Below are 10,061 nucleotides of genomic sequence, written 5' to 3'. Positions count from 1 at the left end.
CCCTAGAAAAAAAAAAAAAAAAAAAAAATCAACTAGGGCCCAAAGTAGTCACGCTCCTCCAAAAAATGACAAAAATATAGCTACGAGGATTTAGAGTAATCAGTTACCAGATTCCGGTGGACCAACTACCTTCCTCACTCCCCTCCCCCATATTCATCTTGAGTGAGATTCTTGGTAGCATACCACTTGGTGAAGTGACTACCTACTCTTCTGAGCCGTGTAATAGAGCCATCCTAGTATCGCGCCCAATTGTTCCCTTGAACAAGGCATAGTAAATTATAGACCAAGTAAAGTTTTCAAAACTCCAAACTTGCAAAAACAAATTTCGATTGCTTGAGCATACTTTGCATCGTTTGCGCATGTTAGGATAGTTTTGTTTTTTTGTTAAAAGTGTATGATATTGCGTTCAAGCACTACAAGTATTAGCGAGAATAAAACTTACTCACGTAGGAGAGTACGTTGATCAGCTCCCAAATGTGCATTTTATTACCCTTATATTACTGCAGTATAGCCCTTCTTACGTTTAATAAAAAAACAACTCATAGCTTTTATTGTCTTTTTTAGGTTATAGAGAAATTCAGACCACTTATCATAAAAGCTGTGTCTTAGCACCAAAAGGAGCCTTAATCACGCTTATTATGAAGACCAGAAGCTGCTATGAAAAAGTGCTGAAAAAGTCAAAGTCAACGGTCAAAGTCAAAGGTCAAAGCCCTCAACTCAATAGACCAGAGATGGAGGTCCTTATCTCAAAATATGGCATTCTCCAAAACCTATCTTGGTCAAGAAGAAATCAAAAAGCAAAAGGAAAAGGAAAAGCATAAAGTGAAGTGTGAGGTGTCTCAAATGTAATGGAGAATGGCAAATCAGTAAAAGACATAAAGTAAGGGTATATAATCTAAAAGATAGGGAGAGAGAATGCACCTAGACTTAATCTAGTGTCATGTAGGATTTATTTTCTTGTCTAGTTTTTTCAATTAAGTCATTTACTTTCTTGTTTTTCAATTCAATCTTGTTCTTGTTTTTATATTTTCAATCAATCAACCAATCTTATTTCTTTGTGTTATTTCCTCAATCAATCATTTCCTTTTATTTGCTTTCAAGTTTATGTCTTTTCAATCTTCAAAACAACTTTAGTTTTCAATGTTCTTCATAACTTAGAACCAAAAACTTGTCCTAACTAAGATCCTATCTTCCTTTCTCCAACTCCCAACCATTCAAACTCTAAACAATCTATGGTGAACCTCACTTCTTACAATCTTTTAAAGTTACTACCACTAACTACAGCTTTAGTGTGCTACCAAGAAACTCACTCACGGTGAATCTGGGGAAGGGGAGTGAGGAAGGTAGTTGGGTCCACCGGAATCTGGTAATTATCTACTCTAAATTCTCGTGGCTATATTTTTGTCATTTTCTGGAAAAGTGTGACTACTTTAGGCTTTAGTTGATTGATTTTAATTTTTGTTTGTCTAGGCCTTAAGTAACAAGCAACGTCCGATTACTACATTGGGTCATGACCACCTCAATGGTTGTTATTTGGCTTTGGTTTAGCCTTATGTGCAAAATTTAAAAGACATTGCGAAATTTAACTCAAACAATCAGGTAAGCATGTTTTGTAACACTCAAGATATCCTCTTACAGGGGCTTCAAGGAGGTTAAAATATTACCTCTCAAGCCGTGCTTACACGCTGCTTGAGGTGGAGTCGACGTTGGTTGACGCGTGATCTAAGAATCAGGCCTAACCATTCGAGCATTTCTATTTTTGGTTACAAAAACTTACTTAAAAACCCACAGACCGGACCTAAATAATTATACAAGCTTGTCTTCAAGGGCCCAAATACAGAAATGTAAATCTACTACTAATATAACTAATTATATTAACTAAAGAAAATCATAATTAGAGTGTTGATTACTAAGTTGATTCGTAGTGTGCGAGCGTATGATTCACAATTTGCCTCGCGCACTCAAACGACCCAAGGTAATTAAAACTTTAATTCTTGGTAAGTTACACAACTTCAACCAAGTGATATCTCTATCCTAATATATAAATATACGTACTATTTTTATTTTCTTTATTATTTATTTTCTTTTTAATTTTTTTTTTTTATGACTTGAAATTACACTACTGATTTATACTACTATATTACAAAATAGGAGTCCTTAGTTGGATTCACCAATTAGAGTCAACCTAACCGACCGAAAACCTTGGTTTTGTTGCTGATGTGGCAGGGGCGGGCGCGACTTTGGTGAGGCGTGGTTGTGGCTTTCATTTTGGTGAAAAAGCTCCAGCTTTCGTTGACAGCTCCAACTCTTCTCCAACTCCTCAACTATGTCCCTGGATTTGCAATACAATTCATCAGTAGGGAATAACACTAAATTATAATGACAAAATTTTGAAAAAGGAAAAAGAAATGAAGGTAGGGGAAAGATGCTTCCCTCCTTAGAGCTTAGCCATTAATCCAATCTTTTCCAATCCATGATGGCGACGCCATTTTAATTCCCCGGTAGCGGCGCTATTTTAATCTATAAGTTTTGAGTGGTGTATTTGAGGTTCACCATGGAATTTTTAAGGAGAATGAATGGAGAGTTTTTAGAGAAGGAAGAAAGGTAGTTTTAATGAGTTTGATCTTTCTAAGTTCCTACTTTGGTTTGGTTTTGCAAGAAGAAGATGACTTAACTTTAAATGAAGAATTGAATGACAACAATGAAATGAAATGTTGAGAGAAGAGTCGGAATGGAAACAAACATAAGGACTTGAGATTAAAACTTGGAATGAAGAACTTGATAAACAAATTTGGAATTAAAAACTTGATAAACAACAAATAAAAGACTTGAAAATAAAAGAATTGAATTAAAATTCTACACTACTCTTATTGACACTAGACTAGCTCTAGGTGCCTCTCTCTTCTCATTTTTTGGTTTATATACTCCACCTTTTACAAGTTACAGATTTGCCCTCCTCCTTTGGATTCAAGCCACCTCATGAGTTTGCTTTTTTTCCTTTATGTTTTATGCTTTTGGTTTTCTTCTTGAGCAAGCTTTGGTTAAGCAAGGATACTTTTGAGACAAGGCCATAATATTCAGTCTTTTAAGCTGAGGACATAATCTTCAGTCTTTTGGGTTTGAGTCCTTGACCGTTGACTTTGATTTTGACTTTTCCGCACTTTCTCATATAAGCTCGAGTCTTCCTCAGCAGCGTTAATAGAGCTTCTTTGGCGCTAAAGTGTATCTTTTACGACAAGTAGTCTGTAAAGGCCTGTAACCTGCAAATGGTAGCAAAAGCTATGAGTTGTCTGTTTATTAAGCATAAGGTCATATTTGAAGCATTGTAAAGGTAATAAAATGTACATTTATTTAGGGTTTGATCACTAGCACAACATGTTTTGACAGAAGCTTCCTATAAAAAAATTATTACAGGGCTTGAGAGGGGATTTGAGTTGTTGGCTCGTAAGAAAGCTGTTATTGTTTGCCTACAATTTTAACACGCCAAAGATTGCATCATAGCTATTCCTCTGGAAGCTCATGGGCAGTGTATGTCACTAGTTCATCAGTACCGTGTCATTTTCCATTACCGTCTCATAATCCCGTTATATACAGGTGGTGTCCTCAGTCCAGTATGCAAGAAGTTTCGGCTTGACTCCTTTGGGGACTATGCATCAAATTGCAAGCACTTCTCAGGCTTAAAATACAGGCATGACTACATGCGAGATAGTTTTATATAGTGTGGTTGGTGGGCATGTCTATAGGTAAAGAAAGAGGTTTTAGCTAATTTCCTTACAGACCCTAGAGAAGGTAGATGAACACTTCGAATAATGGATATCTGGATCCATAATTGGTATGAAAGTAAGCACACAGGCACGACCATTATTGAAGTATCTCCGATGGTCATGGTTTGGTAATGGCGTCTTTGAGGTGGGACAAACATCCATTAGCGTAGAAGCAGTAACAAAGGTCGAGAAACACGAGAGGGAATGTGAAGCTTACCAACACAACTTTATATTGCTTTTAATACATTCGGGTTTTTAGCACCAGAAGCAGTTGAACTCTTAAAGAGACTGTAGAAGGTAATGGACAACAATGTAACGTCAACTGGCCGGGTCCAATGAGTATGTATTTAGGAGAATATGAATTGTTGTTAAGAAAGGGATAACTATGCAATTTGTCGTGCACACGCTTGTCCCCTAATACCTCTGTGTGATTTTATTTTTTGTATATTCAATAAAAATATTTTTCTAAAAAATAAAAATCAAAGACATGACACATTATCGATTGCACAACACATTCTTTGTTGTGCCGCATCCCAAACTTGGTAGCAAATTTGTAACCAAGTTTGTTACTAGGATGTGGATGCTACCTAGTTGGTTTTCACCTAAAGACGTTATTTATTTATTTTCATTCCCCACAATTTAGTGGTTTGCTACCAAGTTGATATTCCCCTAGAGAGCTCTGATATACATTTCATTTGAAGGTGTCGATTTGTGACGGATATCTACTAGTACACTCTAATCATCCCTTTCTGTACTTAGAGCATGACCAATGGGATGTGTAAAACACCTTTAGTGTAAATTTACACAGTTCTCACTAAAAACCCTCTATTAATGAGATTTTGTAAAATAACTTTTAACTTTAAAGCGTTTAAATGATTGTTTAAAAATGAAAATATTTTTACACATTTTTAAACTCAATTAGTTCTAACTACCCACTACTTAAAAAATGGGACTCTATAAGTTCAAGAGTTCAAAGTTTGAAGGGAAGAATTTTGTCGTACGCAAGCAGACTTCAGCTTATCAAGTCCATGCTTAACAAAATTAGCATATATTGGCATGGATGTCTTGTTTCATTTTGCCTTAGAAGATTATTCACGATATTTCTTCATTGTTGAGAAACTTTCTTTGGAAAGGACCTGACTGTGGAAACTCCCACTCATTGATTTCTTGGCAGATGTATGCTATCCAAGTGGTAAAGGAGGGATTAGAATTAGAAGTGTTACTTCTATGAATCATGCTTCCAATCTTAAGCATATTTGGCATATTGTGAGTGAGACAAAAACACTTTGGGTCACTTGGGTGCATAAAAGTCTTATTAAAGGGAGAAATTTCTTACAGCTAAAAATTCCGTCTAAGTGCTCTTAGAGTTGGAGGAATATTCTCAAATATGGGAACAATGCATCTTTCATTGCAAGGCACCTAATAGGCAATGGTCGGAAGACTAGCATATGGAAGGATCCTTGGCATCCTACTGGTATACTTAATTGATCTGAGTATTTTCCAAAGTATTTACTTCATAATTATAGATGTAATATGAATGCAAAAATCTCAAACCTTATTAGAGTAGGGAAGTGGGCAATTCCAGGCTATATAAAAAATCAATTACTTGATATTGTTGCTGATATATACGAGGAGGTTCAAATAGGAACTGAGGAAGATAATTAAGGTCATCTGGTTTGCAACAGTGAAAGGAGATTTCAGTTTGAAGGAGACTTATAATTGTATTAAACAGACTAAAGTACCTGTTAACTGGTCCAAGTTAGTGTGGTTTACTAACAAAATTCTGAGACATGCTTTTATTGCTTGGATGGTGCTCAAAGGAGGTCTGGAGATTAGAAACAAGATGAGGCAATGGAACATTGTTGCTGATGATACTTGTGTTATGTGTGGGATACATGATGAAATTGAGGAACATTTGTTTTTTAGTTGTACTTATGCTAAGACAATATGGAACGTGTTACTCATATGGGCATGATACAATAGACAAAATGCTCAAACATGGTAGGATGAAATTCAATGGGTGATTGACCATGGTTCGGGCAAAGGAGCAAAAAAGGATGTGCCGAGACTCCTATTTAATGGCTACGCTTAGGGGTTTGGAAAGAGAGGAATGAAAGAATATTCAATAGCAAGCAATGCACATAACTGCATGTAGCTAAACTTATATTTCATGATGCTAAACTCAAGCTACATTTAGTGAATTACAAAATGCAGATTGGACCCGAGAGAGATGATCTTATGAGCAGATGCAATATTCATATATCCATTCAAGAACAGACAAAAAAAATTGGTTATTAGGAGAGGCTTGAACAATGTGTTCGAAAAATCTAAGTGTGAATAGAAAGTGCATATATAAAAGATGATGTATTAGAACAACTTCAAAAAATTGGTCTGCTAGCCATACACATTTTGGAATCCAAGTTGTATATGTATATGGAGGGTTCAAACCCAATCCCTAACAAAATAGGCATAGGAATACAATGAATATTCTATGGTCTATGATTGGGCCTTAGGGGTATTGGGGTTGAACTTGTATGATTGAGACTTAGTTTTTATTTTTGGATTTCATAAACAGTTATCAAGAAGTTACTGACGTTTACTTTTTAGATAACTAACTACCATTCTCTTTTCTTACAATTATATATAAAACTCTTTAAACATGGTCTTGGAGAAACATATATTTGAAGAGATCAAATGACTCTTTGAACAGACATGATGATTGTTTGAAGAGACTTTGTTTTATTTAAACCCTTGTCTTGTTCATTCAAAATATATCTCTTGATCTGATGACTTGAAATCACTTGAAGAGTCTCGAAAACCATCCTCCTATTTTCTACATTTTTTATTTTCATTATGAAGTTTTCATTGAGAGTACAAAAATCAATTCAAAGGTGCTACACTTTGGAGATATTGATTGTTGTATCTTGGCAAGACGACACTCGAAGAACTGTGAGCACTCGGACATGGGTGAAATTCATCTTTAGGACAGTGCTTTGCAATCCTCAATCATCAAGTGTAAATTTCTTTTACTTTATTTGTTTTTGTCCTATAAAACAGTACACATCTTCTTAATTCATACTATTATCAATAAAGTTTTATTACTTTATCCAATTTTCCATATTGTTGAAGTGTGGTTCCAAAAATCTAAAGACGAATTCCATTTTGTATAATATAATGGAACCAAATACTAGAAAAATTGAATGTTGTCTCTAAGAATTGAAGCCAGAGAAATTCAATGCAAACGACTTCAATGAAAAATTGATTGTTCATCTTCGAATTAAAGAGGATAACATAAAGAATGAGAAGAAAAATGGTGGCATATATGATGCTAACGCCAACTTTGTTGAGGGAGAATCCTCTAAACCAAAGTCCAATTCCCAAAAGAGAAACAAGAAGAAGAAATGGAAGAATTCTGACTTGGGTCCTAAGACCAAGACTTTCAAAAATATCAAAGGCAATTGCTGGGTGTATGGGAAACCAGGACACAAAGCGAAGGATTGTTGTTTCAGAAAGCAAGATCAGAGTTCAGACCCTGGGAACAAGCCAAATGAAGCGAATCTCGCTGACAGTTTTGGCCTTGTTGCTATTGTTTCTGAAACAAACATTGTCTGTGACACTAAGGATTGGTGGATTGATACTGGTGCTAAGGCATATCTGTGGTGACAAAAATATGTTCTCAACATATCAGCAAGTCTACACTGGTGAACAACTCTACATGGGAAATGCATCAACATCTAATGTTGAAGGAAAATGAAGAGTTACTCTAAAGTTCCCTTTTGGAAAGGAATTCACCCTCCTTGATGTACTCCATGTTCTTGAAATTCGAAAGAATTTGGTGTCGGACTCACTATTAGCAAGAAAATATTCAAGCTTTGCTTTGAATCTGATAAGTTTGTACTCACTAAGGGAGGAATGTTTGTAGGAAAGGGATATTGGTGTGATGGGTTGTTCAAACTCAATGTTGTTGTTGACTCTATTATTATTAATAAATATGTTTCTGCTTATATTGTTGAGTTATCTAATGTTTGGCACTAGTTAATGCCCATGCCTTCGGCACGGATTCCATAAAGAAACATCATAGATAATGTGATTTAAAATTTCACATGCATTTACTATTTATTATGATGGGAAAAAAAATTGATAAGTGAGCAACTTGATGAAAATAGGAGTGTCGAAGAATAGGAAATTTCTCTATAGAGCCGAAAAATAAAAATTGATAAGTAGGCAGCTCGATGAAAATAGGAGTGTTGAAGAATAGGAAATTCCCCTATAGTGTCGAAAAATAGGAGTGTCGAAGAAATCTCAAGAAAAAAAAGACGTAAAATTAAAAATAAAAATAATAAACAATACATTTTGCAAATAACTATGTTGGAAATTTACAAATGAAAAACATCTGAATTGACCATCAATAATAATATTCCTAAAGTTTCACCATGCATTCACTTTCTTTGGTAACTAATATTACTACAGGGTTGCTTCACCAAACAAATATTCAACAAAAATGAACTACAACGTTTAACGTATGAACTTACTGTCCAAGTTAGAAATTGTCTAAAGTCTTTGTCAGATATAATATACTCAAGTTATGACCTGCAACCCTAAATATTCAAAACTAACAATACCATAGTCACTCAACCAACACCAATGTAAAAATCCTATCAAATCGATCACCTAGAATTGGAGTAGAGGTCTTGGTTGGTACATCCTCTTCGTTGCAAGAGTGAATGGAAGAAATGAAACTTTTTCACCCCAAAAAAGGAGGCACCATGAGAAGAAGTCTGAGAGCAAATTGTACGTAGTGACCTGAAAACACAATCCAACGTACACTTACCCTTTGCTTTCAAAGTGTTATTTTCAATAGTACAATAGGAATTCCAATGAGGACTTTGACCACCAAGTCCATACAGTTTTTCACAACACTCTATGCAAGTATGACTTGCACCTTGAATCTGGAACATCGTATCATTAGTGATCAGTGTTTGGCATGTTTGGTTGTATATGTATAAATAAAAAGGCCTACAACTAAATAAGAACAAAGAAAAACCAATTGAATGCACATAAACTCAGGAGGCTGAGGGGTTTAGATCACCAACGTCATATTCACTAAAGCAGTCGATATTGTATATATATGCCACAAAAGCTATCCACCAAGTGCATATTTCATTTCCAAAGATATACGGATTGGCATCAGTACTACCTTTAGTGAACTTGAAGCACCAAAAATCTTAACTTATACCATCTTGCAACCTGAAATAAGACTCTGCAAAGTTTCTATCAAACATAAAAGGTGTATAACACTTTTTTTAAAACACAAACTCAAAAGTCAAAATAATGACCAATACAATATCAGTAAATACAATTTTAATTCAATGCAACAAAAAAATTACATTTAGTTCAGGTAATGCTAGCTTTGGGAAGTATTGAATATCCTATTGGAAAGTCATGTATACGTAACAAAGTCTAATAATGCTGCTATTATGAATATGGATTAAGGGAACATCGATCAAGATAAAGATGTAACTATAGAATGTACCTAGACATTTTATTTACACCTTTAGAAACTTTAAAATATATACTTAACGAGGATGCTTAAGTTTGAAAAGCAGAAGGGTCACTTTCCAGTGACTCAAATGCACATATATAGGCCGTGAGAATAAACTGATTCTAAATCATTGTTTTATGTACTACTAAGTCAGTAATTGTGTGTGTGTGTGTGTATTCAAGTGAGTATTTTTCACTCTAGGATTGAAGAAACGCATTCGTCTCCCTATTAAAATAGAACTAATGCATTCATATCCTCATTAAAACAGAGCACTTGATTAACTTAAAAGGCTCCCTTGGAGCATCTATGGAGCTCTTAGAATATGGAAAAACTTTGACATACTGAATGTAAATAATATTCATCTTTTTCCGTTTAAAAGCAAAGCCAAAAAATTTATCCGGCTTGACAAAAAGAAAATTTGAGGTGTGGAACCGACAGACAATCGCAAGTAACTATCTATAATCTATTTCCTAAAGATGTTGCGGAACCAAGACATCCTAAACCATTAGGTACTGTGGAAATCTAAACGTCTTGAGTACAACATTTCATCAAGTTCTATTCCACAGTAAGAAACTTGGTGGAACCAAAATAACAAAAAAAATATTTAGAGATGAATTGTAAAAATCTAAATATGAATAATCCCCATGAAAATATTTATCTGATGAGTATTATTAATTATATAATATCAATTATCTATTTAGTCCGATGAACTTTTCAACTGAGAAATTAATAAAATTGAGGAATAAAACCAATAA

Source organism: Coptis chinensis, chromosome 2 (genome assembly GCF_015680905.1).
Source record: "Coptis chinensis isolate HL-2020 chromosome 2, ASM1568090v1, whole genome shotgun sequence".
Classification (NCBI taxonomy): domain Eukaryota; kingdom Viridiplantae; phylum Streptophyta; class Magnoliopsida; order Ranunculales; family Ranunculaceae; genus Coptis; species Coptis chinensis.
The sequence above is the reverse complement of the archived record's forward strand: the minus strand, read 5'-3'. Positions refer to the sequence as shown.